Source organism: Xiphophorus maculatus, chromosome 22, assembly GCF_002775205.1.
Source record: "Xiphophorus maculatus strain JP 163 A chromosome 22, X_maculatus-5.0-male, whole genome shotgun sequence".
NCBI classification, from domain to species: Eukaryota; Metazoa; Chordata; class Actinopteri; order Cyprinodontiformes; family Poeciliidae; genus Xiphophorus; species Xiphophorus maculatus.
The window spans coordinates 4,191,212-4,203,981 of NC_036464.1; positions in this window are offsets into that span (position 1 = coordinate 4,191,212).

Here is a 12,770-nt window from a genome sequence, read left to right on the forward strand (position 1 = left end):
TGCTTAGTTAAAAGCTTTTCCCCTCACTGTTTTACACTTTATGTCGTTAGCAAATCCTATGATGAATTCACTGTCAAAGCTTTTGATAAAAGTATGCACACTCCTTTGACATTTCCATATTTTGTAATGTACTATGTTAAGTGATAGAGTCATGGTAATGTTCATTAATATTGTCCAAGGAATCTCTGATAGAGTTATGTTTATTACATGATTTTTCATTTAATCATTGTTACCAAGTAACAATGGCTAATAAAACCTGATTTTTATTTGTAAAACATTTTGAGAATGCTGTATAATTTTCCATCAATGGATGGATTGATATAATATCAACAGCACCAGCTGTCATGGTGAGGTCTAATTTTCTTAACCACATGCAGAACACCACTGGAGAACAGAGATCAGCAAAATATAGTTTATTAATGTAAACACAGATTCGGTGGGTAGAACGACGAACTGTCAGGGGAGGGCTTCTGGGGAAGGCCGGCACACTGAGAAGTAGCAGAGGGAATGGTAAGTTCAGGGGTAATCGGAAATGGGAGCTGTGAGAGTAGTAGCCGGTCTTACTTGGGAAAATGATGATGACAGTCCTGGAGGCACTCCGGTGGATACCGGATCTTGGCTTACAGTATGTTCGAGTGACGTCCCGGAGGATCGGAGGAGGCTGCGGCCGAGAGCGGGCCAGTGTTTTCTGTGGTGGAGGACAGACGAGGAGCGGATCCACAATCCGCCGAATAATCCGGAAGAGGCTTTGAGATCCGGCCGAAGGAACGGAAACGGGGCTCGGGCAACCCGTGGGTAGGTGGTATCTCGAGGGGAGTCAAACCAGGAAGGATTCCTCACGGAGGCCGCTTGGCGTCACGAAGGAATAGCTGTAGGAGGAAAAAAACAACGAGAGAGATATTTAGAGGATCTTTCTGGAAAGGCTCGGAGGTAACTCTCTAGGGGCTTAGAGTACCATAAAGGCTAACACTCAAGCGACGAAGTACTGGTAGTCCGCTCCTCTTAAGCTCCATGACTGAAGAGGTGATTAAACACCGGTGTGCTGAACCAAGGCCCGTCCCTCCAGAGAAACCTCCGCCTGTAGACGCCATCTGGTGGATAAGGGATGAAACAGCAGCAAAAAGGAAACCCCCCAAAACCCCGATTCCCAACAGTACCCCCCCCTCAACGGTCGCCACCTGGCGGCCGGGAAGAACAAGAAGCCCGATAATCCCTAATGAGAGACGGGTCCAAAATAAAAGAGCCAGGGACCCAAGAACGATCCTCCGGACCGTAGCCCTCCCAGTCGACGAGGTACTGCCACCCACGACCTCGCCGACGGGAGTCCACGATCCGGCGGACAGAATAAGCTGGGTGACCATCTATGTCTCGGGCGGGAGGAGGGGGCTCGGAAGGAGGGCAAAGCGTGCTGGTTTGGACGGGTTTTATCTGTGAAACATGAAAAGAGGGATGGACGCGCAGAGAGGCTGGGAGGCGTAGACGAACAGCTGATGGATTGATAATGGACTCTATTTCAAAGGGGCCGATAAATCTGGGAGAAAGCTTCTTGGACATAGACTTCAACGGGATATCACGGGAGGATAGCCAAACCTTCTGACCAGGAGCGTAGGAAGGAGCAGGAGTTCGTTTGCGATCGGCCAGTCGCTTGTTCTGTTCAGCCGTGTTGTGGAGGGCGTGTATTGTGTTCCTCCAGATGTTCCGGCAGCGACGGATGTGGTGTCGAATGGAAGTGACAGCGATGTCGTCTTCCTCGGATGAGAGTAATGGTGGCTGGTAACCTAGAGAAATTTCAAATGGAGACAGACCAGTAGCGGCAGAGACATGGCTATTGTGGGCATATTCCACCCATGAAATGAATTGACTCCAGTCAGAGGGATTAGTTGAGGTGTAACAGCGGAGTGTTGACTCTAATTCCTGGTTCATACGTTCAGATTGGCCATTAGTCTGTGGGTGGAATCCCGAGGATAAAGAAACTTTAGCGTTGAGCGCCCTACAGAAATTTTTCCAGACTTGAGAAATAAACTGAGGTCCTCTGTCAGATAGTATTTCCTGAGGAATGCCATGCAAACGGAAAACATGCTTCACTAGAAGTTGAGCCGTCTGAAATGCGGTTGGCAGTTTACGAAGAGGGATTAAGTGACAGGCCTTAGAAAAACGATCAATAATTGTAAGAATAGTGGTCATGCCATTAGACGGAGGTAGGCCAGAGACAAAATCAACAGAAATATGAGCCCATGGACGTTTAGGAACGGGTAACGGTTGAAGAAGCCCTGATGGAGGTTGATGGGAAGCTTTATTTCTAGCACATACTGGGCATGCCAGAACATATTCTTTAACGTCTTTGTGAATAGATGACCACCAGAACTTACGGTTTATAAGCGATATAGTGCGGCTAACCCCTGGATGTCCAGAAAACTTGGACGCATGGATCCAATTAATAAACCTGGCCCGGACCGCAGCAGGTACATAGATCCTATTAGAGGGGCAAGAGACAGGAGCAGGTTCTGACTGTTGGGCTTGTCTGATGAGATCCTCAATTTCCCACGTTACTGCTGCAACCGTGCAACTGGGGGGCAGAATAGTGGCTGGAATCTTCTCCGAGTCATCCGAAGAATGCAGGCGAGACAGAGCATCAGGTTTGATATTTCGAGTTCCTGGCCGGTATGAAATAGAGAGGTTAAATCTAGAAAAGAATAAAGACCATCGGGATTGCCGGGGATTTAGCCTTTTAGCTGATTTAAGATATGATAGGTTTTTATGGTCAGTCCAAACCAGCACAGGATGTTCGGCCCCCTCCAGCCAATGCCGCCACTCCTCCAGGGCCAACTTAATTGCCAGAAGTTCACGATCGTCCACATCATAATTGCGTTCCGAGGAAGATAATCTGCGTGAGAGAAAAGCACAAGGATGAGTCTTGTTATCTAACTCGGAAACTTGTGAGAGTACAGCTCCAACTCCGGTATCAGATGCATCAACCTCGACGATAAACTGTTTTGTTGGGTCTGGTTGGATGAGTACGGGCGCACTGGCAAAAAGGCTCTTAAGTTGTCTGAAAGCCGCATCTGCCTCTGGGGTCCAACAGAAAGAGGTCTTGGTTGATGTAAGGGCAGTTAATGGCAAGGCGGTTTGGCTGTAGTTTCGAATAAATCGGCGATAAAAATTGGCAAACCCGAGAAATCTTTGTAGTTGCTTACGTGTCTCGGGAATCGGCCACGCCAAAACAGCCTTTATTTTCTCCTCCGTAGGTCTGATTCTCCCCCCTTCAAGAACAAAACCAAGAAATGAAACTGATGCTTTATGAAATTCACATTTTTCAGCCTTTACAAACAGTTTGTTTTCTAAGAGTCGTTGTAAGACCAGACGGACATGTTTCTTGTGTTCTGCGAGGGACTTAGAATAGATCAGGATATCGTCCAAATACACAAAAACAAATACATTTAGGAAATCTCTCAGGACATCGTTAACGAGTGCTTGGAAGAAAGCCGGGGCATTAGATAATCCAAAAGGCATAACCAGATATTCATAATGACCAATGGGTGTTTTAAATGCTGTCTTCCATTCATCCCCTTGGCGGATTCGGAGTAAGTGGTATGCGTTTCTGAGATCCAATTTTGAAAAAATAGTGGCACCATGAACCGGTTCAAAGGCGGATGACAACAGGGGCAGAGGGTACTTGTTTTTCACAGTTATCTGATTCAGTCCCCTATAATCAATGCAGGGTCGAAGCGAGCCGTCCTTCTTGCCAACAAAGAAAAAACCTGCGCCCAAGGGAGAGGAGGATGGACGAATTATGCCTGCGGCTAATGAGTCCCTAATGTAACTCTCCATTGTCTCTCGTTCTGGTCGAGAGATGTTATACAGGCGGCTGGTGGGTAGTGGGGCACCTGGGAGAAGATCAATAGCGCAGTCATACGGGCGGTGAGGCGGTAGAGAAAGAGCTTTTTTCTTACTGAAAACTGGTGCTAAATCGAGGTATTCAGGAGGAATGGATGACAGGTCTGGAGGGTCTGCTTCGGGTGGTTCTGCTGGTGTCTGAACTGGAGAAACTGCTGAACGGAGGCAAGATGAATGACAGAATGTGGACCAGGATTCAATATGTTTGTCCAGCCAGTTTATGTGTGGATTATGTTGTTGTAACCAGTCAAATCCTAGAATTATGGGGGAATTAGCGGTGGGAAAAACAAAAAATGAGATTAGTTCGCTATGATTTCCTGAAATAGTTAACTTCAACGGTTTAGTTTGGTGTGTAATTTGCGGTAGGGCTTTGCCATTTAGCGCAGAGACTCGGAGGGGAACCTGAAGTGACACTGTTTCGATCGCCATCTGCTGGACGAATGACAGATCTATCAGATTTTGTTCGCAGCCGGAATCAACGAGAACAGACAATGGGACTGGCTGATCTTTGTAGATCAGAGTAGCTGGAAATAAAAGGCGAGGAGAATCCTCCCTCCGAGCTTGGTCCGCCAGCCTCCTCACAACTACTGGCGGACCTGGGAGTTTAACCGGACGGGGCAGTGAGCGATGAAATGACCCGGAGACCCGCAGTATAAACAGAGGCGGGAGGTCATCCTTTTATGTCGTTCCTCCGGCGTGAGCCGAGTATGACCGATCTGCATCGGCTCGGGCTCCATTGGAATCTGTGGAGGTGTTACAGAATGAGTCGGAGCGGGAACTGAATATGCTCTAGCTTGCGGTTCTCTTCGGTTTCTTTCTTTAGTTCGAGAGCGGATCCTATTGTCGAGGCGAATGGTAAGACTTATTAGCTCTTCTAAAGTCTCCGGTTCATCTAAGGTGGTCAATTCATCCTTGATTTGTTCATTTAAAGCGTGGAAATAGGCACTCTTTAACGAAGCCGCATTCCAGTCTGATGCTGCGGCCTTTATTCTGAAGTCGATTGCGAAATCCGCTACGGTTCGCTGCCCCTGTTTCATTTTCCACAACTCCCGTGAAATAAACGTCTTGTCCGACTCTTGACTGAAAATTAGTTTGAATTCCCTTAGAAATTCAGCAAAAGTGCACCCATAGTTGTCGGGGATGGGAAATCTGGCTTCAGCCCAACTTAAAGCTCGACCTGACAGTAACGAAAGGACATAGGCAATCTTCGCGCTATCCTGTTCAAAACTTTGGGGAGCATGATTAAACATTATCGAGCACTGTAAGATGAAACCCCTACACTTGTCTAAATCGCCAGAAAATCTTTCTGGTGTAGGTGGTCGGACCTCAGAAAACGTGGGGCGGACCGACTGAACCGGATCGGGAGCTGGTGCAGGAGTAGAGGGTGGAGTTTGTGGAACGGAGTTCTGCAAGAAGTTTGTTAGATCTAATAAGTGCTGGTTGGTTTCGGCCTGACGGGTGCACAGCTCACGTAGGGCGGATTCATGAGATTGAAGTAGGGCCTGTTGTTCTGACAATGTTCTCCTAATGGCATCTGCAGGGTTTGACGGTTGGCTTGAGTGTTCTGTCATGGTGAGGTCTAATTTTCTTAACCACATGCAGAACACCACTGGAGAACAGAGATCAGCAAAATATAGTTTATTAATGTAAACACAGATTCGGTGGGTAGAACGACGAACTGTCAGGGGAGGGCTTCTGGGGAAGGCCGGCACACTGAGAAGTAGCAGAGGGAATGGTAAGTTCAGGGGTAATCGGAAATGGGAGCTGTGAGAGTAGTAGCCGGTCTTACTTGGGAAAATGATGATGACAGTCCTGGAGGCACTCCGGTGGATACCGGATCTTGGCTTACAGTATGTTCGAGTGACGTCCCGGAGGATCGGAGGAGGCTGCGGCCGAGAGCGGGCCAGTGTTTTCTGTGGTGGAGGACAGACGAGGAGCGGATCCACAATCCGCCGAATAATCCGGAAGAGGCTTTGAGATCCGGCCGAAGGAACGGAAACGGGGCTCGGGCAACCCGTGGGTAGGTGGTATCTCGAGGGGAGTCAAACCAGGAAGGATTCCTCACGGAGGCCGCTTGGCGTCACGAAGGAATAGCTGTAGGAGGAAAAAAACAACGAGAGAGATATTTAGAGGATCTTTCTGGAAAGGCTCGGAGGTAACTCTCTAGGGGCTTAGAGTACCATAAAGGCTAACACTCAAGCGACGAAGTACTGGTAGTCCGCTCCTCTTAAGCTCCATGACTGAAGAGGTGATTAAACACCGGTGTGCTGAACCAAGGCCCGTCCCTCCAGAGAAACCTCCGCCTGTAGACGCCATCTGGTGGATAAGGGATGAAACAGCAGCAAAAAGGAAACCCCCCAAAACCCCGATTCCCAACACCAGCATGATATTGATGATACTTCCTGTCTTCTCCTGCAGGTTGTACAGGTTTTTCCAGGTGAGTGCACTTTGAAACTTTTTAATTTTCTCTCTCAACTTTTTTGTTTACTGTAAGGAATTTATTTTCTTTTTGTCTTTTATTCTGTCCTTCACAGTGAACAGCCCCTGCTGAACCATACTCTGTTTTTAGCAACAAAAACAAACAAATAAAAAGAAACAACAGAATCTGTGAAGGGAGAATAATAAAATAAAATAAAATAAAAGTTAAACTTTCATCTAAAGAAGGTTTTTGTTTTGGTTTTTGATGATGTTTGTTTAATCTCCTGAGATTGGTTTATATACACTGTATTTATATAGAGTGATTATAATGCAACAAAAATGTCACTGAATGCCAAATATTGGCTTTTGTGTCTGCATTACATTAGACATTATTTACAGAAACCAAATTATCCCAAATCTCAGAGGAGCATTAATGTCTGATTGCAATGGACTGTAAATAAGCATGAGGTCATGCAGAGTCCAGACTGAAATAATGTCCTGTTGAAAGTCTCCTTTTGAAAGAAGCTTTCTGAAACCTGCTAATTAACATGTACAGGGGTACATGATTCAGAGATGTACTTGAGTGGATCCGTAATCACCCTGAGATTTAGATGTGGTGTTTATGGAATTTACAGCAATGAAAACTTTCTGATTGCACCCCAATTACTTGGTAAAATATTCCACCCCCAAAATAAGTTTAGCTTGTAAAATGTGTGAAAAAACCGTCCAAACATACAAAAATAAAATTTTATTTTACCTAACACACAATTTACAATTTTCTTTATGCTTTTTATGCAAAAGTGGCATGATAAACTCATAGATTAATATGGATGATACAATTTGATTTAACTGCTTTTATGTGTTGACTTAAATGTAAGCACTGAATTTGCTTATATTTTTATTCAGTACTAGTGCAACCATATATTATGGACAGTAAAATTTAGATGCTTTTATAGAAAACTTTATCATTATACTGGCATTTCTAGCAAATAGAAATGCAAACTAACTATCTTAATATGAACAGGTGATACAATCTTTACCGGTGCAGAGCTTGAAGTTGGGGAACATTGTCACTGTTCCACAACTTTACTGGAAACACATGACACCAGGATGTGCCATCAGAAGAAACGGGATGGTGGTGGCAGTGTGATGATGTGTGCAATGTCTTTTGGATAAACATTAACTCCAGCCATCAGTGTGGATGTTACTTTGACAGGTACTGCACACCTGGACTTTCATTCATGGAAACTGCATTCCCAAATGTCTGTGGCCCGTTTTACCAGGATAAACCTGTAATCCAAAGTCCCCAAATCTCAATCCAATCAGCTATCTGTGGAATGTGGTGGAGAAACAAGAGTGATGCATGGAGGGGTCAGTTCTTACAGGACTTTGAGGATTTGCTGTTAACATGTTGGTGCAAGATACAATGTCACATTCAGTCTGGTAAAGTCCAAGCCTCACGAAAAAACACCCTATTGGGTAGGTGGCCATAATGTTGTGCCTAGTAAGTGTGTATTATGTTTATAAAATGCAGCACTTGTAGATACAAGTGTTAATAACTTAACCTTACATATATTTCTAACACTATAGAAATCCAAGGTGGATAAGTGATTGTGTAAAAGGGGTTTTCCATTCATCCATCCATTTTCTAACATCCTTGTCCCTACTGGGGTCAGGAGGGTTGCTGGTGCCCATCTCCAGCTAACGTTCCAGGTGGGAGGCGGGGTTCACCCTGGACATGTCGCCAGTCTGTCACAGGGCAGCACAGAAACAGGACACACAACCATACACACACAGGGAGAATCTAGAGAGACCAATTAACCTAACTGTCATGTTTTTGGATGGTGTGAGGAAGCCGGAATACCCGGAGAGAACCCACGAATGCACAGGGAGAACATGCAAACTCCAAGCAGAAAGATACCCTGGGCTGGGAATCCAGAACCTTCTTGCTGCAAAGCAACAGCTCTACCAACTGCGCCACTGTGCAGCCCAAAAGGGGTTTTCATATAATTCAATTCAATTCAGCCAATTCACAACAAATGTCATCTCAGGACAAAAATGTTTTTCCAGCAAAAATGAATGCAAAGTTTTTCTATTGTAAATATGAGCAGACTTCTTGACTTAAGTCATGTACCAAACTGTGTTTTTGCAGGACATACAGCTTTATTCTTTGAGACAGACTTTTTGTCAAATATGAATTAACTCTGCAGCTTTACTCAAATAGATTTAGGATGCTATGGAAACTCACCTGGGTAAATTGGAGACAGTTCCTCCTGTAAACTCCTTATTTCACCTTTGATGTATGACATCAAATAGCTTAAATCCAAGTCATTGATCAGGGCAGCAGCAGAAAGTTAGAGTGAAAACTCACCAACCCAGGTCACGACTGCATAACCACCACTGCAACAGATGATGGAAGACAGAAAGGCAGAGGGAAAAGAAAATAAGATGGGTCTTTAAGATGGGGTTTGCTGAGGGAAGTCACTGAAATATACATCACACAATGCTGTTCTTTTGAGAGCCCACTGCAGTCTCTAGAGGTGCAGGGGTGGAGAAAAGGGAAAACACGCTCCTTAGTCACAGGGAGATCAAACTCAAATACTGTGCAGGGGAAAATGGTGAAGATACAACAGAGGAAACTGCGTTAATGTAGCTCTGTGCTCTTCACTCAGACTCAGCCTTAGTCAAATTAATCAGGGATGTGGAAGTCTCTTGACGGTTACAGTAAAAAAGTGAATAAGATCAAATTGCTGCATATTACAGGACGAAGGACAGACCATATGATTCTCCGCTGTGGGAAATCAGGTGTTACTATGATATCTGAGAGTCTGATTGTGTCCATGAGACTTCTTATTGCTCACTGGAAGTTCGTTACATCATGTGGCAAGGAATTTTGTATTTTTAAAAGTGCATTGTATCCACTGCAATCTTCACAATTTTTTTTCAGCAAAACAAAACTGAATTAATCCCTTTGAATTATCCACATGAGTTTTTATTATCGTCTAATATTTGACATGATGTTTGAATGTTTTACAGGGACAGTAATTTATTTTCCAGCTACATAGTATCTTATAAGTATCTTATCATAGTATCTTATCAAGTAAATAATCATGCCACCTTCAATTTTGACTTTGCAATTTAACGCCTTCAAATTGGGTCTTTGTCGCTTTAAGAAGCTCTTGCTCTTTTCAGCACTCGGCCTTCAGCGAGCCATCACATCAAATTTTCTCTATTAAGCGTTAACGGTTGTCGGAGCACTGGGCTGCGTTTCAAGGATTTCTCAAACATACATGAAAGAATCAAAACACTCCAGTTATGTTTCTTGATGAGGGAATAACATTATAACATGATGTAAAGTCATTTTTAAAAATATAATACTGCTCCTTTAAAAACGTGATTTATCCACACAACCTTGATATGCACAACCGAATATGTTTGCACACACATAATAAATGCAGAGTCATCCTGTCAAACCTGTGTGTGAGCGTCTCCCCGTCTCTCTGTTGGTGAAACACTGGATCTGCTCTATATTCTAAACTCCCTGCCGTGTTGCAGAGGCTCCAGACTGAGCCATGACTCATCATGAGCTCTGACAGAGCTCACACACAAAAGAATACATGCACACGGAGCGAGACAGACATATTACGGAGAACAAGCGTCATAAATACACGGATGCTGGCTTGGGCTCATCCTCCATGTTACAGGGTTACTTCTGAGAGAACAAAACTGTAAACAACAAAGCAGGCCAACTGGGAGAGAGAAATTGTTTTAATAAGGTAGTGATGCTGGGCATCCTCTGACTGCAGATTCAAGGGTCAAAGCTGACTGTGCAACTAGCTTTGAAATTAGTACTGCTTGTTACTGTGGATACCGCAGCGACTTTAAAAACCTTTATGTTCCCAAAGCTGGAAGCTTCTGGTTTTGCCGCCCGGCCAGCTCTCCAGAGGTTTGGATGCAGGTCTGCAGAGGAAAAAAGGTTTGCAGTCAGACAAAGCCAGCAGATATCACATACAAAACAGTTCAGAGTTACATACACTCAGCTTGTACTTCTAATTTGGTAATGTTTGCTCACAGGTCCAAAGAAATATTGTATCAGATAAGGAAAGTCAGTAAGTCAACTTGTAAAACACATTTCGAGTCAATTAAATCTGTTGGACAAGATGAAAAATAACACAGTAAACAAATAAAAATCACATCACATCTTACCTGTGTTCCAGTTTTTATTAATTAAGGCCAACTCTATAAACAAATGGGTTTTTAGTCTTGATTAAAGGAACTCAGTGTTTCAGCTGTTTTGCAGTTTTCTGGAAGTTTGTTCAAGATTCTGAAGATTAGAACCAGAGACCTGAGTGAACTGGGAGGTTGGTACAATAACAACAGATCTTTAATATATTGTGGTGCTAAGCCGTTCAGCAACAGCAGTATCTTAAAGTCTATCCTCTGAGATACACGGAGCCAGTGTAAGGACTTTAGAACTGGGCTGATGTGCTCTATCTTCCTGGTTTTAGTGAAAATGCCAGCAGCAGCTGGAGGATTGATTTAATAAAGTAATAATAGGTCTGGAAAAACAAACTTGTGTGTGTCTGTGTGTGTGAAACAGAAAAAGACATAGAGAGAGAAAGATACGTTTAGTGAGTTCATTTTCTGTAGCAAGATGAAAAAAGCACATTTGATAAGAAGTGTTAAAGAACCCCATCTGTACTGGCTGATTGTGTGAAACAAAATAATTGAAGGTGCCATGACAACCACCTCAGCTTCTGTGATTTCCCTCCCTCAGACAGCATGGCGTCATCTGGATATTGGCCATATTGCGACTTGCAACATGCTCACTCTGGTATTACTGCAGGAACATCTTCTGTGGTTTGTCTTCAGGAAGTTTGACTTTTTGGACATGTGTCCATCAAAAAAAAAAAAAAAAGTGGTGTTTGATAAGAAAAAAAAGACTATTCTAATGGATTAACAGTCATAACAAAAGTAGAGGGACACCTTCATAAATTACAGCAGAGAATATTTCTATTCAAAAGATGAAACTGGAAGGAAGGTGATTTGCCTGGTTGCTTAAATAGTAGCCTTAGGCTCACCTGAATCATCTGCTCTGGTGTCGCTAACCTTCTAAGGAAACCTTACTGACGGCAAGACATGCCCTTAAAAACCACTGTAAAGGGCCTGAGTCATCACTACATACGCTCTGCCATTCATCAGATCCCCCTCTATTCTACCAGCCTGGCCGACAGAGGAGACACAAGCCTTCATATCAAGACAAAGGGACTCTTCACTGTGCTTCAAGGGTCTTATCTTGGGAATGTATGCCAAATAACACAGGAGGTCAAGGACTTGAAAATGATGAGTCAGCATCAGTGCCGCTATGCAGAATGAAACAGCAAGTATCCTGGAGTATATCAGGAAGACAGCCGCCAGCGATGGCCTGCTAAATCAGAGGTGTTCAAACTTTTTCTGTCAAGTTAAAAAGTAGGTGTGGGTCACAAAACCGTTCTCCCCTTTGTCATAAAATGCAAAAGAATTCTATTGTAAAAACAAACCAATACACAATATTTTAATGAAACCTAATTACCTGATTTCCATACGAAAACAAAAAAGGAGATCATTTTATTTGTATTCAAGGCTACAAGGATATGATACAAGTCCTAAATTATTTTTACTGTTATTTAGCTTTTTAAAACCCTCTTCTTTAGTGTAGTTGATAATTGGGTGCACTCTAATGTTCTTGCATCTAACAGAGTATTTTTATGGTGATATGTGATATCAAATTGAAATAAAAGCAATAAAACAATACTTGCTAGTGTTAAGTTTTTAATTTGAAGACTATTTTAATTTGTCTGCATACATTTTTTTGATTAGTGAAAAATGATTTTACTTTAATTTGTTTTAAATACATCACAAACAGTCTGGTGAAATTAATCTGTGCTACTCTTTAAATGTGAATGAGATCTGCACAGAATCATTCCAAGTTTATTGCAAATATCTCCTTGTATACTTCTTGCAATTAGACAAAACAAACATTACTTGCTATAACAAGCTTAGTTTAAGTAGAAAATTCCTTAATATTGATGAAAAAGAACTTGTTTCAATGTTGAATTGTTTCACTTATAAACTTAGAAAAATGTTTTATTATAAGTGAAACATGAGGAATATTTGACTTAAATCGAGCTCTTATATCTTGCTGAAACATTCCCTGTAAGTTAGTTTGGCCTCTTTGGAGGCGTACCACAACATTTGCACCACTATTTGCAGCCGTGATGAGTCTTTTTGAACTGAGGTCGACTTTTAAAACTTTTTCTTGACTCTTGTGAAGCAGCAGCACAGGGACTAAACATGAGCCAACTGTGCAAACTGGCTGAGAATCCACAAATCACAATGTGTTGTAGAATAACTGAAGTATTTTGTTCACAGAATTGACTATGAGACAATAATGGCAAAGCATGCTAATTTAGCTATTT